This window comes from Lacerta agilis, chromosome 4 (genome assembly GCF_009819535.1).
Source record: "Lacerta agilis isolate rLacAgi1 chromosome 4, rLacAgi1.pri, whole genome shotgun sequence".
NCBI lineage: Eukaryota > Metazoa > Chordata > Lepidosauria > Squamata > Lacertidae > Lacerta > Lacerta agilis.
This window is the reverse complement of record NC_046315.1, coordinates 43,908,404-43,925,002: the sequence shown is the minus strand read 5'-3', so window position 1 is coordinate 43,925,002 and position 16,599 is coordinate 43,908,404. Positions and strand designations below refer to the sequence as shown.

The 16,599-nt window shown below is 38.5% G+C and overlaps 1 protein-coding gene across 3 annotated transcripts in view; it reads left to right on the top strand.

The window, feature by feature from the left end:
- ROBO2 (roundabout guidance receptor 2) overlaps positions 1-16,599 on the top strand; it is a 980,064-nt gene that overhangs the window by 627,094 nt on the left and 336,371 nt on the right. The window lies entirely within an intron of this gene.

Genomic DNA, 16,599 nt, shown 5'->3' with positions numbered 1-16,599 from the left:
GTCCACCACCAAGTCCTGCCCCCCCCATTCACACATTACAGAGAAGAGGAGCTGGGTATCAACAGAATACTGATGGCACCTTACCCCATATCTCCTAATGATCACTCTCCAATAGCTTCATATAGATGTTAAACAGCACTGAGGACAAGACGGTACCCTTTGACACCCCACAGTGCAACTGAAGGACAATCTCACAGTGCTATTCACAAAAACCAACCCTGGAGATAGGATCAGAAACACTGTAAGATTCCAACACACATCCCACTAAGTCAGCTTGCAAGGATACCATGGTTAATGCTATCAAAAGCTTCTGAGCGAGTGATTAAGAATAACAGGGCCACACTCATCCATCCTTCTCCCAATAAAGTTCATCCACCTGGGTGACCAAGGTTAAGTCAGTCTCAGAAACAGGCCTGATCCCAGATTGAAATGCATCATGATAATAATTTTCATCCAATAGTATTTGTGATGGTTGTGTCACAGTCCTCTCAACCACCTTCCCTGGAAAGGAAGCACAGGGTATTTGCTACCAAGCAAACCAATGGTTCTGGGGTGAACATTTTTAGAGTATACACTTGTACAAGTGCAAGGTATAAAACAGATCTTCTGTGAGCATATAATATGTCTTCCGCATGTTGAAGAATGCCTCTAGATCCAATCCTCATTTTCTATAGAAAACTCAATAGAACTCTATAGAACTCACATTGATTGTGCATGGAAGGTGGGTAGGACTATATGTGTTGCTCTTTTTTTATGAGCTCCATGCTGTTGACTGAAGGTTGGAAATTAGCATCTACACATGTTGAAACTTAGTTGGCACACATCTGTCTCAGGAGACAATGGAGCAGTGTGCCTTTGGGTGTGAACCCTTTGGAGAGTTACAGTACTTGCTGTGACAGTAGAGACCAATATGGGAGAAACAGGTTTGTTGCAGCTGGGGCAGATAAAGGTGTCTGGTTGTGTTTATGCTGATGTACCATGGTGTTTCTTCTCTCTGTTCTTCTTCAAGTGGTCATTCCTCCTCTGATCAGTGCTGTGGATACACAACCTGACTATCTGTCTTCATATGCTGTGGTCATCTGCAAGGGATTACCACATGGCTTGGTTGAAGTAGCCAGCCTTCATGTCTCATTTGAAGACATCTTTGTAATGCACCAATGGGCTTAGTGCCTGAAGCCAGTTCCCTGTAGAGCATGTCCTTGGGGATCCTGCCATCTTCCATTCTGTGTACATGACCAATCCAGTGTAGACATTGCTGACAATGTGGGTTTTTCACTGAATTCAGGACAGCAGACTGTATGGATCTGTACCCCCCCATCTTCATTTGTTTCTTTGCTATTATATTTTGGGACACTGTATATATAGTTTAATGTAGCAAAGATCACATGCTTAGTTTTGTGTAAGTTTTCTGAGCTGAGCAACAGCATGTGAGCTCCTTCTGTCTAAGAGGGAAATAGTGGGGGAAGGAATCAAATAATACCAGCAGCTGCTGACTCTGCATTTTACTCTTGCCTGGAAACACACCATTGGTGACACTGACCTCAGTGCTACTTTGCAAATTGGCAAGAGCAACCATCAGGCACAGTTTCCCTCTCCAGAGATGTAATGTCTGGGCTCCACTGGCATACTCATTCACTGTCACTGAACAGTAAGAGCTTATATTTACTTCCTCATCTCAAGCATCCTGCATGTTTTTTGTTGCTACTAAACTACTGGGCTGCTTGCCCAAATATTTCTAGCTGCAGTGATGATATATAAACAGATGTGTACCTTACTGGGTAACAAATGTTGCAGTTGCAGAAAGTAAATAAAACACATTGCATTTAAATTCAGCTCATTTAAATAATATATTATTCTTTATGTGGCTCTTATATTAATTTTCCCCTCTAACAATGAGATTGAATATTAAATGGGTAAATAGGCAAACTGGAAATGGGCTAAATAAATTGTGTGCTGTTGTAGACTGGACAGATTAGTGAGAAGAAGTGGCATTATTATTATTAACTGATAGTATTTATTTCATTTATAAATTGCCTCCTATGAGGCATCCCAAAGTGATTTACAGCATATATAAACAATTATGCCACAATACCATTATTGTTTAAATATTTATACAATTATGTTTATAGAAACAATTTTTTTTAAAAAGTACACACACACACACACACACACACACACACACACTCATACTCACGCACACACACCTGTAAGCAGGGGAGCCATTTGCTTTTAGATGCATGATTATATCAAAGCAGACCTTGAACAGCAGTATGCTTGAGCATACAGCAAGTCACATTCTATTGATTGGAGTATGGTGGGATAAATGTGTGGCTTCTGCCCCTAATGGAAGCTGATTGTTCAGGGATGTGCTGGCAAGGCTGGTCGATTCTTTAGCTGTTGTTTACTGGGGAGGACGATATCAATTTTCCAGAGGGATGATTGGTGGGATGTCAAGGCTGCTGTCACCCTTTTCTCCTCATCACTGACAGACAGCTGAGTGACAATTACGGTGATGGGACATTGTCTGCATTGGCATATACACCAGAGGATAACTGGCAAACACAAAAAGGCAGTAGTGCTTTAAAAAAGATATAATCAGCAGTTGTCAAGACTAGTTACATATATGATGTCTGAATAACAAGACCAGAGTTTCCTGCCCTAGAACAACTTAGATTTGCAAACATGGCAACATGTATACTCCATCTTGTTTAGAAATTAGCCTTAAGAAACGTACTGGCTTTGAAAAACTTGGGAAGAAATTGTTAATATGTTTTTATTGCCCCTTTTAATGAAACCAAAACTCAAGGCATAGTAATTTCATGGTATACATGCTGCATTGTTCTAAAACTTGGAGTATTTCTTTGAAATGTTTATGTTCAGTGCATGTAACAAAATGGAAAGAGGGGAAACAGCTAATACTAAGACACCATCATAACAAGATAATTTAAAATCCCATATCCTCCATCAATTGAACTTTTAACTTCTGTTAGCCAGCCTGAACAGTTACAGTACTTAAAAAGGTGCTTATATGTGAGCTGAGATGCAAGTCTCTATTGGAAGGAGTCTCCATTGAGGGGAACTGGAGACTCTAAATATGCCATACTATATAGCTGTTTTTATTACTGCTTTAAACTACCATTTCTGATGGCTTAAAAAATATTGTCTTATTGTTGACTTTTTTCCAAAGGCAAAATGTGTATGCATTTTTGAGCTTTTGTGTTAATACAGAAAAAATGGAATATGTTTTATATTTTTTAAAAAGGTTATTACCAGCACAGCCCCTATTAATGTCATTCCAGAAGTAAGTCCTCTAGAGCTCAATAGGATTACTTCTGGTTAGTAATTTATGCAACTCTGTGAATGGAGCCTCAGTCAGTTGAAGTCAGACTTGTGGAGTGGTAAAACTGTATTGATATCAGTGAGAAACAGATGTAGTTCTAGGCCCCCCACCCAAAATTAAAATTCTGAAAACTCTCTCTCTGTCTCTCTCTCTCTATCACATACACATCCTAAAGATGCAACCAGTCCACTGAAAAATAATCTTACAGCAAATGGTTCATTGGGAACAATTCTCTGCTGTGGTAGTGATAACAAAGTTGCCTATCTCTCACCTACATGGCATCAAAGAATTCCATCACTTCCCAATTCCTTTTCTATTCTTGAAAATTCCATTTTGTTTTCCTGTATCACTACTTCATCTGGGAATTCTTTCCTTGGCAGCATTTCTAAATGTTTCATGATTTAGGGGAAATACTTTCAATCTGCATTTTCAAGTTAGTATTACTTTGCAACCATGGCACTCAAGGTGGTCAGAAGCATACCAATATGGGTAATTAACACTGAAGGTTATTTCTGATGGTCTCATGAAAATGCCACACAAAAGTGATTATTAATTTCCTCTTTTAAGCTACAAGCTAATTGATTTTATGCTGTGCTAATTAAAAATAGATGTCTTTCCTTTCAGAGGGCTGTGTCAGAAATCTAAGGCCAGGGCACAGCTCCTTAGGGAGCTGACCATCAATTGACCAATCCTTCAGAAGTGAAAGAGTGGCCATCATACATAGCAGCTGTATGGAAGTAAATTTACTCTTGTCCTGGCAGATAAACATTTGCAAGGCAAATAATAAATTATCCATTAATCAGAGGAGTGTCTGTGTTTGATGAACTCTGAATAGAGTAGAGAGATTGAGTAGCAGGACAGAATGAACTGACAAAGTGGGTTTGAGCCAGGGATAATGGGTGTTAGGAATTTGCAGGTTTTTATAATATGTCTTCATAGTTTGGAGTGATGCTGGTCTGCAAACTGTTAATATTTATAGAATGTAATCACTACCTTTAAATGTAATCTAGAGGTTCACATTTATAAAAATACTGATTCTGGTGCCTTATAAAAATATTAAGTGTATTTTCTGTCTTAAGTGTTAATAATTATTTGCATTGTGAGTTGCAGAAATTTCATTAGAACACTTTGCCTAATATTAGAACATATATTATTGATTTCCGGATCCACCCACTTTAATAATTTTTGCCAACTATTTAGGATTTTTTGGTAAGAAGAAAAGCATATTTAATTAAGAGTTTAATAGAGCAATTCTAATTTCTGATCTATGTTGTAGAGGATTAGGATATTGTGGAAGATTCATTTCATCAGGCTTCTGCTAGTGGGGGTGGACACTGTTCCGCCCCAAGAGCAGTCAGAAACTAGTGCTTGCTGTATTCCCACCGTGGTAACCAGTGTAAGCCCTTGAAATGGGGCATTTCAGGTAAGCGGGCAGGGAGATGGAACAAAGCCTGATCCGTGTTTCTGTGCTGCAGCAGCCTGCAGCTGGTGTGGCAATTATGATCATAATTACTGCCCCCCCCATCTTCTGCCCTGGTCATCATGAGCATCATAGCTTCTGAGGTGGCACTGATTCCCCCATGAAATAAACAAGTAAAAAGGATCAAATTGTCATGGGCTGGCTGGATGAAGAGCAGTGGTGGGAGGCACCAGCTAAGGAAGCCCAAGGGAACCCCCAGGGAAGAAGTCTCGGAGCCAAGGGATTGGTGGTGGTAGTGGTACTACGATAAGTGGTCACAGGGAGAAGAGTGAGCAGAATGAGAGGAGAAGGCGTTGGAAGATTTGTGATAACAGGTTGACTCAAGTAAATAATTATTTGATAACCAAGGCTCACCAAATGAGAAAAGTATTATTAGATCATGTGTTAACATGAAAGTATGCAGTTTAATGGTTTGTAATGAACTGCTAAGGCAAATGATAATACGATTATACAAACAAAACCCAATACCTGCAAGAAGTGGCAACTTGTTTGCGTACATCTCTGCTGGGACCCATCCAAATACTAGTGCAACAGTAGCCACAAGCAGAGCTTGTATGAGAAACTCACAGGAGTCTTGTTTATAAACTCAAACAAAAAAGTAGCCAGGCACTGGTGGGTCCTCCTGGCCAACTTACTTCTCTGAGGCTCAAGGCAAGTGTACTTGGTTGCCCCCACCCTCTGCACAGACCTGGTAGTCACTGATGCTTCTGCAACCAAGTCCTATCCCCTTTAGTTTACTTCATATAATGATGGAAGAAAATCTAATAATGGAAGGGTTCAGGTCCTGGATACCTGGAGTCTGCTCAGAGTCCATTTCAGATTGGAGCTAAACTATTACGGAGTCTTGGTAGATTTGAAAGGGATGAATTTCACACACATGCACACAATCTTTTTTTCTGCTTCCCCTTTAATTTCCCAAAAGTTGACTTACTATTTTGACATTTTCATTTTAATGTCCCCCCCCCATTTCTCTCTCCTCCCTTTAAAATTGTATATATAACCTAAGCAGCTGATGAAGTTAAGATGGACCAAATTGTGTATCCCTGTATGTTTCTTCTGCAAGTGGAAAAAGAAACTAAGTGTGAAAGGACCCCATGGATCCCTAGTAGTTAGTGTCTGGAGTACAATGTTGCTGACCATGCTTTTGCTAGCTTCCAGGGCCTGAAGCTAAACCACTATCCATGCCACAGATTCCTGGAGTCTGTCTCCACTGCCATAAGTTTGGAAAATGTGAAGGGATGACTCTTTATTTGGAAAATGGAAGGGAATACTCTTCAGCAGAAAGAAGGATATATAAGCCCTTTTATTCTCATGGTGATATTGGAAGTCCAATGGACCTTAAAGTCTTTTTTGCCAATTCTTCTTTTAAATTCAGTTAAAAGAAAAATAATAATCAATTAAATGCAATTTAAGTAAAATGCAATTTAAGAAAAAAATAATTAATTAAATGCAATTTCAGATTGGATTGTGTGTACACATGTTCCTGTATATGTGCAGGAGTCTGGCCACCACTGCTTGTTTGTCATGACAGGAGCTTTTCACAGTGGATAAAAGAGAGAACAGCAAAGATCACAAGGAAACATACATATAATTGCACTAAAGCACATTTTCAACTATTAAAATATGTCTCTATTAATAATGTACATTTATCAAGAGTGAAGATATATGATGGTAGCTTAGAATTAATGATTTGAATGCTGTTGAATTTGTAAAGCTGTATCAGGGGGTGTGTGAGAGTGTAAGTAATGGAGACAGAGAGTTTGTTTCAATGGAGTTCTGTAGATTTTCTGTTCCATTCTGAAGGTTTCTATTTGGAAGAATCCAAAAACCTCAGAAATTGCTTATAGAAAAGCAGTGCTGAAGAATAAAAATCTTTATAAACCATTTATATTGTCTCTTTTTAGTCATCTGTATTCTCGATCTTGATCCATGCTGGTTTAAAACTGTTAGAATCAACTAAGTCCATAAATATTCTCCATATGGGGTCATTGTAAAGAATGACTAATCAGTTATGAAAAATAAACTAGACTCTTAATCTGTTTTCTACAGTTGCATAGAAGGAGGGGTGGAGACTGGCATTTGCAGTTTCAAACTGATCAAAGCAAACATTATTATTCTTTCAGTTCTGAATTTGCCAAATGCTCCATGAAGCCTGGAGGCAATTAAGTGGAATAACAAGTTCTAACTGAATCCGAAATTATTCTTCCGCAAATTGCTACAGGTTTTCTTCAGACTAATTAGTGTGATAGTTCAAGGCAGTCACAGGCAGATATTGAACAACGTATGTCATTTATTAGGTTTCATAATATTTATTTAACTTTTTAACCTGCCCAATTCTGGAACTCAGAATTGGGTTATACACACACACACACACACACCCCAAAGCTTAATCTCAGTCACCAAAATCAAATTCAAATAAATTATTGCTTCTGGAAAATTATGGAGCACAGGCCATGGCATTGTACAGTGGTACCCCAGGTTACGTATGCGATACGTTCCGGGTCGTGGTACGTAACGCGGGCGTGCGTATCACGAATGCAGAAAAAAAAAACCTGGAACAAGTGCGATTTGAGCGCTTCTGCGCATGCGTGAAGTGTGCAGAGTGCTTCTGCACATCCGGGGGTCGCACGCGCTCCAGAAACACTTCTGGGTTGCGGGCATTCACAACTTGAACGTCCGCAACACGGGGGTGCGTGCGTAACCCGGGGTACCACTGTACTTGATATTTTCAGAACTGATTCCCTTGTATACTCATGAAAAATATCTAATTGAGATGAAAAATCTAATAGGTTTTGCAGTAAAAATTCATGGTGAGGGCACTCGAGTTTCCTGAACATGGATCTTTCTTGAAATATTCATGTAACACTTACATTTGGATATAATGCTACACTAATGGATAAAAAAATTCTGATGGAATTGGGCTTTAATTGGGAGGTGCATGGATGTAATTTTCTTATTTGAAAAGGTAGCTGTAGGGTTGGAGAGTTTCTGCAATCTCAGTCCAAATTGTGACACATCTGCTTCCAGCAAAAGAAAATTGCATCAAGAGACACAATCACATATATCCTATAGTCATGGGACTTCTTCAGTACATGGTTAAGCCAAACTAGCTACCAAAGTTTGCTATTAAGCACTGGGAAAGACATTTCTTGAGAGAAGAGGAACTAAGAACAGAGACAAAACCTTTCTTACTGATGACTGTAGAGCTCTGTTATTGGCTCCCATCATGCACATTTATTTATTTAGCTACACAGTTGGACATTAGTCTGATCAGAGGCACCAGCTTTCCCTGCTGCCCTCAGTACACCTGCTCTCCAACCTGGTGCAGCTCTGCTCACCCATACAATTGCCTCCCCATACATACTGAAGTACAGCATACAAAGGTCTAGAGTTGTATCCTAGCAAATGTATCTGCCTTTTTATTTGCTCTTAACGTTGTTGACAAGTTTGGCATACATAGTTCTGTTTAAACTACACAGAACTCTTCAGATTGGAAGTGATAATTTTTCCTAATAGCATTGTTGCTAGGACGTTTGGTGTTCTGTGCAGTGTTTGCTAGTAAACTATTTTTTTAAGTAAAGCGGATCTTCGAGTTAATTTCATCATAATCCTTACTTAATTGGTTTTCCTTACGGGTGGATCTGAATAACTTTATTTGAAAACAAAGGAAATTCATATTACTGGAAATGGTGTGTGAGCCACTTCAGCAAACACTTCATTCAGAAACTATGAATGTAGCCATTGTTGTGGTTCCTCACAACCTAATAATTGACCTACCAATACAGAGAGTGGTGTGAGAGTCATAAGGAGCTGACACAACTGATTTACCTGTTCTGTTCCCATATTTAAATGTTCCCAACGTTGTTTGAGAAAGCCACATGGAATTTTTTATAAGCTTCTGTGATGATATATGAATTGAATTTAGGTCTCACAAGTATAACCTGTAATAAAACCTTAGAAAGTTGAGTGCTCATGTTCAATATTCCTCTTCTAGAATATTTCATTACACTCCAACCCCCCACCTGTTCTCTCTCTCTCTCTCATATAAACACCCAATGGGCATTCAGCATTCTGTGACTACTGACCATACTTATGACTACTGACCATACTTCGTCCTCATTAGGTTGTTTTCTGGGTTTCTGGAGAGGGAGGAGGAAGAAAACTTCATTTTTTCCTGAAACTTCATGCAGGTTTCTAAATTAAAGACATCTCAGAAGAGCTTAAACAGTACAGTAATTCTAGAAGTACCTCTTTTGTTCAACTATTCCTATAACAATAATTTCGGTAGTAATTTTGCTTTAATTTCCTTTTTGTCTCAAACTTATTAAATGATTCTAAATTATACTAAGAATCCAGGATTGTTTAAAAAATTGTAATAAGCCTCAGAGATTGTTTAACTTTTCTATATAAGTTCAGCTCAAAAATTTTATCTAGTTTTCATTATTTTTTCTATTACCTTAGAAGTGCATAATTGGATTTTATCTCTAAAAGAAAGACACAATCACACTAACCTTTGAAAAAGGCCCCCAGTTCGTCCATTAAGAATTTCAATTGCTTCACAATGAAAATACCTCCTGGTACCACCTATTAATGACAACGTGTGGGAATTGCTTATAATCTTGTCTGTAATCTATGCATGATTGATTTTTTTCTGGAATTTTTACAGATGATTTCTTGGAAAAATGGTTCCAGTTTATGATAAATGTTGACTCTTAAAATAGGATGTATGGAAGCCCTACTAGAGTTGATCTTATATTCTTAATGACTTATTGATACTAAAAGCTTTAAAAAATAGAATTAAAAAGATGGGGAGGTGACACAATTTTATAGCATATTTTATGCAGCAACAACAACAACACCCCAACTGACTGGGTTGCCCTAGCCACTTTAGGCAGCTTCCAGCATATATAAAAACACAATAAAACATTAAACTGTAAAAAAAAAACTTCCCAAGCCTCCGCTGCCCTGAGGGATATATTCAGGAGAAGAAAAGGCTAAGGAATAAACCCTACACAAATTTGGAGTGGAATCCCTAAGGTAGTTGGATAGCATCTTATACACCTCCTTCCAGCAACTCCTGCAACCAAGCTGGTGCCAAATGTATTGCCCTCTTTCCTTTGGACCATATCAGTAGCCTCCAGCCGAGAAGGGGGTGTATTATCATCTGGGCAGCTCAGGGGCTCCATACACACTGCCCAGGCTTGCACACTGTAGTCACTTCAGTGCAGCTAACACATCATTTTTACTTCACCCCTGGAGGCACATTCCATTGTCTCTTGAGACAGATGCCAACAACAATAAATAAATTGAATGTGGGTTAATGTATTGAAAAATATTCAAATAAAGAAGTTGAATAAAATTGATTTTCCTATCACAGAGCATCTATGTCCCAGTAACTTAATTGAAAATATTACTGTACATAGAATGGGTTGTTATTTACAGCTCTTTTACAGATAGATGACACATTCACTCCCTCATAGTTCTTTCTTTCCTTCCTTCCTTCCTTTTGCCACTCATGAACTGTTTAATCTGCTGTGTCAACAAAGAATTGTGTAGCATTAAGGGCAAGAACTACCATACTAGGTCAGTGTTACACCAGATAGTGAAGCTGTTGAAGCTGTTGAATCAATGTGACTGTTTGACAAAGAGAGTGTTGCCAGAGGCAGCAGATAAGGAACATGTAAAAGCTATTTTGTGGCCTGGCAGTGGGCAAAGAAGATATGTAGTAAGATTGGGAAAGAATGAGGAGACAAGGTAACTCATGTTTGCATAAACCCATGCACTTCCTTTCTGTATATAACAGAAAGGCACTGAACTTGGTCCAGTGGCACTGCATTGTAGCTCAGAGAAATTGACCTGTGGCACAGGCCTCAACATAAGACAATCATAGGTCCATGGCAGATGAAATGTTTAAATGTATAAAACATCTATACTTGAAAAGTAAGTGAGAAAGACCTACACTTGAAACTTTGGGGAACAGCTGTGCAGCATGGGTTAATGAATTGATAAAATATAAGTCAGCTCCTTGTAGTTAAATCATCTTACTTGCTTTTAATTATCACAGGTTTTTATATTAGTGGTGGCCAAAGTGTATTGAATTTGTGCATATATTTAGGGATGGATGGACTGCATTTTGTAAATAGCCACTGACAGTATTTTAAATGTAATAATCCTTTTGAAAAACTAAGTTAAATCCAAAATTACAAGAGCAATTTTGTGGCAGGGCAGGACAGTTGAAGACAGTTGCATGGTCCTTGTCTGGGCCACTTCCAAGTCTGGAAATGCTTTTTTTTTAGAAAAGTGATCAGTTACATGCATTCTTGGGCAAGACAAGCCACTAATTTCTATAATTATACATTATGCATAACATATTATGCATCCTACATTATTATGTCTTTCTTCTCTTGGAGCAGAGCTCAGAGTGAAGTAGTATTTCATGATTAAAACTTTACCTTGAAGTACCAAAATTAATTGATCCCTCCAGAGTGTCAATAAGAAAGAAACGTGCATGTGATGGACTGCATTTTGTAAATAGCCTGCATTTTGTATAATTCTTCCCTATCCAAAATATGTTTGTGTGCTCATCTCATATTTCAAAGTAGCTACTTCAAATTGCACCTCCTCCTTTCTTTGGCAGTCTGGATATGCTACATATCACTTGCTGTCCTCTACCAAGAAATCTAACAATGATGGAAGTTATGTCCTAGAAATGATCCTAGTATAGACTGAAAGGAAGATAAATTTATATTATTGGTAGTATAATAGCCAGGACAGGTTGCTACGCCTGGGATCAGGATTAGTCATCAGTAGTTGCAAGAGGAGAATAGAAGGGGCCTATAATGATTTCCTGGGTATATTAAAAGATAGGCAGGCACTGAGAGCTACTTATTGAGTATAAGATTTAAAGAATTTCAGAAACTTTGAATATAAGACCAGAAAATAAGAGACGAGAAACACAGAACCAGAAACTGCCTCTGTATATAAACAGTGATATGCATAACATCATAAAATTACACATACCGGTAATCCTGAAAAAGGGTATCCATAATCTTTTACGTTAATATTCCAGTACATTCTAAATATACTTTTAAAAAATAGAATGTATTTTTATTTACTTGCCTTACTTCTCTGATTCTTTCCAAATTTATTAATTTTATCACAGATACAGCTTTAAGCAGCAGTGATTAGAAGCTACCTGAACGTTTTGTTGTGGTGAAGTACCCGGTAGCTTTGCACATTTTAATATGTTAACGTAACAAGCTATTGGTTTTCCTAATAAGTCTGCATAAATATGCTTCTTAATTAAATCTATGATTTACTTTGTGATGCTATACAACTTATATCCAAACTGCACTAAAACATTAGGTGGTAGAGCAATGGGAAAGAACAAGATTCTCTGGAGCAGCAATCCTTGGCAGCTGCAAAAGCATAATATGGATAGGCTTATCTGTGTGAAAGTTGCAGTTGAGATAGACTGTGTTAATGAGATGAAGTTTCTTCACCTGGAGCCCATCTGTAATTAGATAAGAAATACTGACAGGAGCAGTGAGTAAGTGGCTGCCCTCCAATGACAACTATTGACTGAACACTAGGTTGTGCATAAAATAGTGATACAGTCGATAAAAGCATCAGGCCTTGTTTGGTATAACCCTGCTGATTACTGTCTAATTTGCTGCTTGGAAAGGAGCCACAAATATTTTTTGCCTTGTGCTTAGAGCTGATGAGAGCTGATGCTTATGCTTAATCTTACATTTACTTGCAAACTCTCTGTGACTGAGAGTAATGCAAAGTGCACCGAGATGCAAGGAAATAGAACCAAACCGTAGCATTTCTGCTAGGTCAGTGCTGGGAAAGTGGCTGTGAACATTTTAGTGAAGAACAATTTTTAGACATCTCATTTGGAAAGAGGCACTTGGTCACAGCCACCTGAAAGGTCAAAACCAGAGTTAGATAAATAGCAATGCACTGGTGTCATGGGAGCCCACATTCCTCAGGATATTCCAGGCATCTTCCCTGAAATTTGAGCTTTATTTTTATTTTTATTGGGGGGGGGGATGAGTTTATATCACTTTTTGCTTATGAACATAACAGTTGAGGAGTGAAAAACATGGAGTAGCATTGATACTTGAAGATTACAGGGCTTGGGTTCAAAGCCTGGGTTTCCCCACCCCCACTCTGCCCTGGTGACTCACAGAGGCAGTGTCAGACGATGGGGATGGCAGTACTGCACTACAGGAAACAAGCATAGCATCAGCACCTGGCATGGTGGTTGTTGCAACTTAATTCCCTGCCCCCCAAAACACACCCATTCAGTTGAGTGTGCTGCTTAGAGAAGTGCTGAAAGAGCACAAGAAGTGATGAAAGAGCCTGCTCCAGTAGTAAAGGTAAGGTAAAGGACTCCTGAATGGTTAAGTCCAGTTGAATTCAGCTATGGGGTGCGGCACTCATCTCTGATTCAGCCTGAGGAAGCCACCGTTTGTCCTCAGACAGCTTTCCAATGCATGTGGCCAGCACGACTAAACTGCTTCTGGAGCAATGGAACACCATGACAGAAGCCAAAGTGCACGGAAACACCATTTACCTTCGCACTGCAACAGTACCTATTTATCTACTCGTGCTGGTATGCTTTCAAACTGCTAGGTTGGCAGGAGCTGGAACAAAGCAACGGGCGCAAGCCCAAGAGGCTCGGTGGCTTAGACCAGTGTTTTTCAACCACTGTTCCGCAGCACACTAATGTGCCGCGAGATGTTGCCTGGTGTGCCGTGGGAAAAATTGAAAAGTTCAAGAGAATTACTTTATATATAGTCAATATAGGCACAGAGTTAAATTTTTTAACATTTTCTAATGGTGGTGTGCCTCGTGATTTTTTTCATGAAACAAGTGTGCCTTTGCCCAAAAAAGGTTGAAAAACACTGGCTTAGACCACAGTGCCACCCGCATCCTGCTCCAGTAGTATCTGCTCCAGAGGGCCCATATTTGTGCAGAGGAATTCTGGTGAAATGAAGACGATTTTATCACAGATATGGCTTTAAGCCTGAGTGATTTACATTGGTACCTTGGGTTACATACGCTTCAGGTTACATATGCTTCAGGTTACAAACTCTGCTAACCCAGAAATAATGCTTCAGATTAAGAACTTTGCTTCAGGATAAGAACAGAAAATGTGCTCTGGCGGCTCATTAGCTAAAGAGGTGCTTCAGGTTAAGAACAGTTTCAGGTTAAGAACGGACCTCCAGAACGAATTAAGTACTTAACCCGAGGTACCACTGTATATGCTAAAAGGATCCCTTTCACTTGCTGCCTTTGTGGGGGGAAAGGAGAAGGAAAAAACAGTGAACAGGGTGGGAAAGGAAAGGAGAAGAAGATGGAGAGAGAAAGAGGATGGTAGCAGAGCTGGCAGGTTGGCTTAGTGTCCTCAAAGAGAGAAAAGCTACTGGTTTAGCTGATAGGCATTTGGTACATGCAATAACTGTTCATTTTAATATTTAATTATAATAAATTATGTATATTTCATTTCAATTATTAGATTGTATTATAATATGTCCACTGCCCAGAGGAGGGGAAACAGCCTGCCTTTTAAAAGCAGCTTTATATGTAGGAATTAAAGGTGAAGCTCTTCCTGGCATGAGCATAGACATTATCACATGCTAGCGGTCTAATGCCTGTTAGAATCCCTAGCACAGTGTAAAAGTTGGGAACCCTGATTTCAAACTGATTTATGATGCCAAATCAATGGATTAAGCATGATTGTTGTTTAACTTCTCCCCTTTTCCATGCTACTTTAAGGAGCTACCATAATGCTGCATGGCACTACAGTTTTTCACAACTTCCCAGACTATAAGCTCATAAAACTAAATTCTATCCTCCAATTAAAAATTTTTTTTATCTTATAATATTTTAGTACGGAAAATAATTAGATGTGGGGGTCGTATTAGTAGTAGGATAAAGTAAAGCTGCCTGTCTCTGGTCCATTCTTGCAATTTGAGACAGTGACCAAATTTCCTATTAACCTTATTGCTCTTTCCAGTGAGCAAGTTTTAACCCCCCTTTTCATCGATCAGCATTAATTAGAAGTTGCATTATTAAAGGATCAGAAGAAGTCAAACATACTTATGGAGACAATATTCCTTCAGTAAAAGGAGAGAAATGCAGTCACATTTTCTCTCCCTTAACAGTTCTGGGAATACAGTGACAAAACCAAAACATCTTACTTGGTAAATTATTAATGTTCAATACTTTTTATGTCAGCTGTAGAAGTTAATTTGTATGTAATTGAGAAATTAGCATATTGCTGACCCAGAGTATTAAAGCCTTATTATCAGGATGTTATCTTTGATGGTACTCTTTGTTAGTTTCCGTTTTCTAAAAAAAAAAGCTAAAAGGTTGCTGCTAGGTCAGTAACACACTATTATTGACCATGTTAAATCCATAGATAGAGTAAAGATCAAACCTCTGTGGTCACACCTATGTCCTTAGCTATAAAGTACACCACTAGGTCAGTACAAATAAAACTGTCTGCAAAAGAGCCTACCTCACAGGGTTGTTTTCAGGATGAAATGGAGAAGGGAAGAACCATGTATGCCATCTTGAGTTCCTTGTAATTCTAATAATGATAAATATTGCAGAAATCAGTTTAAATTCAATTGAATCAAATTGAACCTCTTCCCATACCACCCTTATATTATATCCTAAATATGTTCCAGTTCTTCTTTCAAGTTGGAAAAGACCACCACCTGCCTATAAATGAGATAAGGCTTTTACTTGGCAATAGTCCTATTTATCTTCTGGAACAGAATGATTAGTCCCAGAGCTCCCTGTTGCCTACAGTGCTTGTGACCAGTAATTGGTACTATTTTTCTGTCAGGCTATAATATTCACATTTTGCAGTTACATTACAGGCTGTAATATGCACATTTTGAAGTTTTGTACTATATTGTTGGTTTTATTTTGAAGTTACCTTTATCTTTTTTCCACTTGTCGATTAGTAATATAACAGTATATAATTTAAATACTAATGGAGTTATTAAGACAGTACTAAATTACTAGGGCTGTAATGTAAGTAATAACGTATGTGTCCTTGTGAGCCATATCAACAAACAACGCCTATTATGAGGTTAGCTACGAATTCTTAGAAGCACATGCCCGTGTGCTTTATTCTCCCAGAAATCAATGGAATTTAAGTGTAGCTTGTGATCTGAAGAAATCATGATTAGGATTTTGTGAGTACTACACATGTGAGCAAAAAGAATCTTGTGTTTTTCCAGAGTTCTGTCTGCTGTATGTGTACGAATGGGCTTCTGGATAATGAATTAAAAGGGCACAACCTGAATCTGAAACTAGTATACTTAGGACCAGTGCAGATTGAACACTTGCCATGTAATATGTGTACTGCCCATTATCTGAGAGCAAATTCAATTGAAATTACCTTCAATGTGGGTATGTTTTGTTTTGGGTAATATGGAGAAAGTGGGGAATAGGAAGAACATGGCTCTCTTCTTCTACCTATTACATAGTGTCCCAAACTACTATAAGATTTAGGGTGTTAGATTCAACAATGGAAGAAACTCAGTGAGCAAGAGCCCCACACACTCATGAACTGCATATTATTAGGATTAATGCTTGCCTGTTTTGCTTAGATAGAGAATAACTTGAAGATACACAGTTCTTTCATAACACTGCCTTAGAATAACTTGAAAACAATATACCGGTAGGTAGGAAAAAGTAATTAGAGCCACTATTGTATGGTCTAGGCACCAGGATTAACAGATTTGATGTGAGG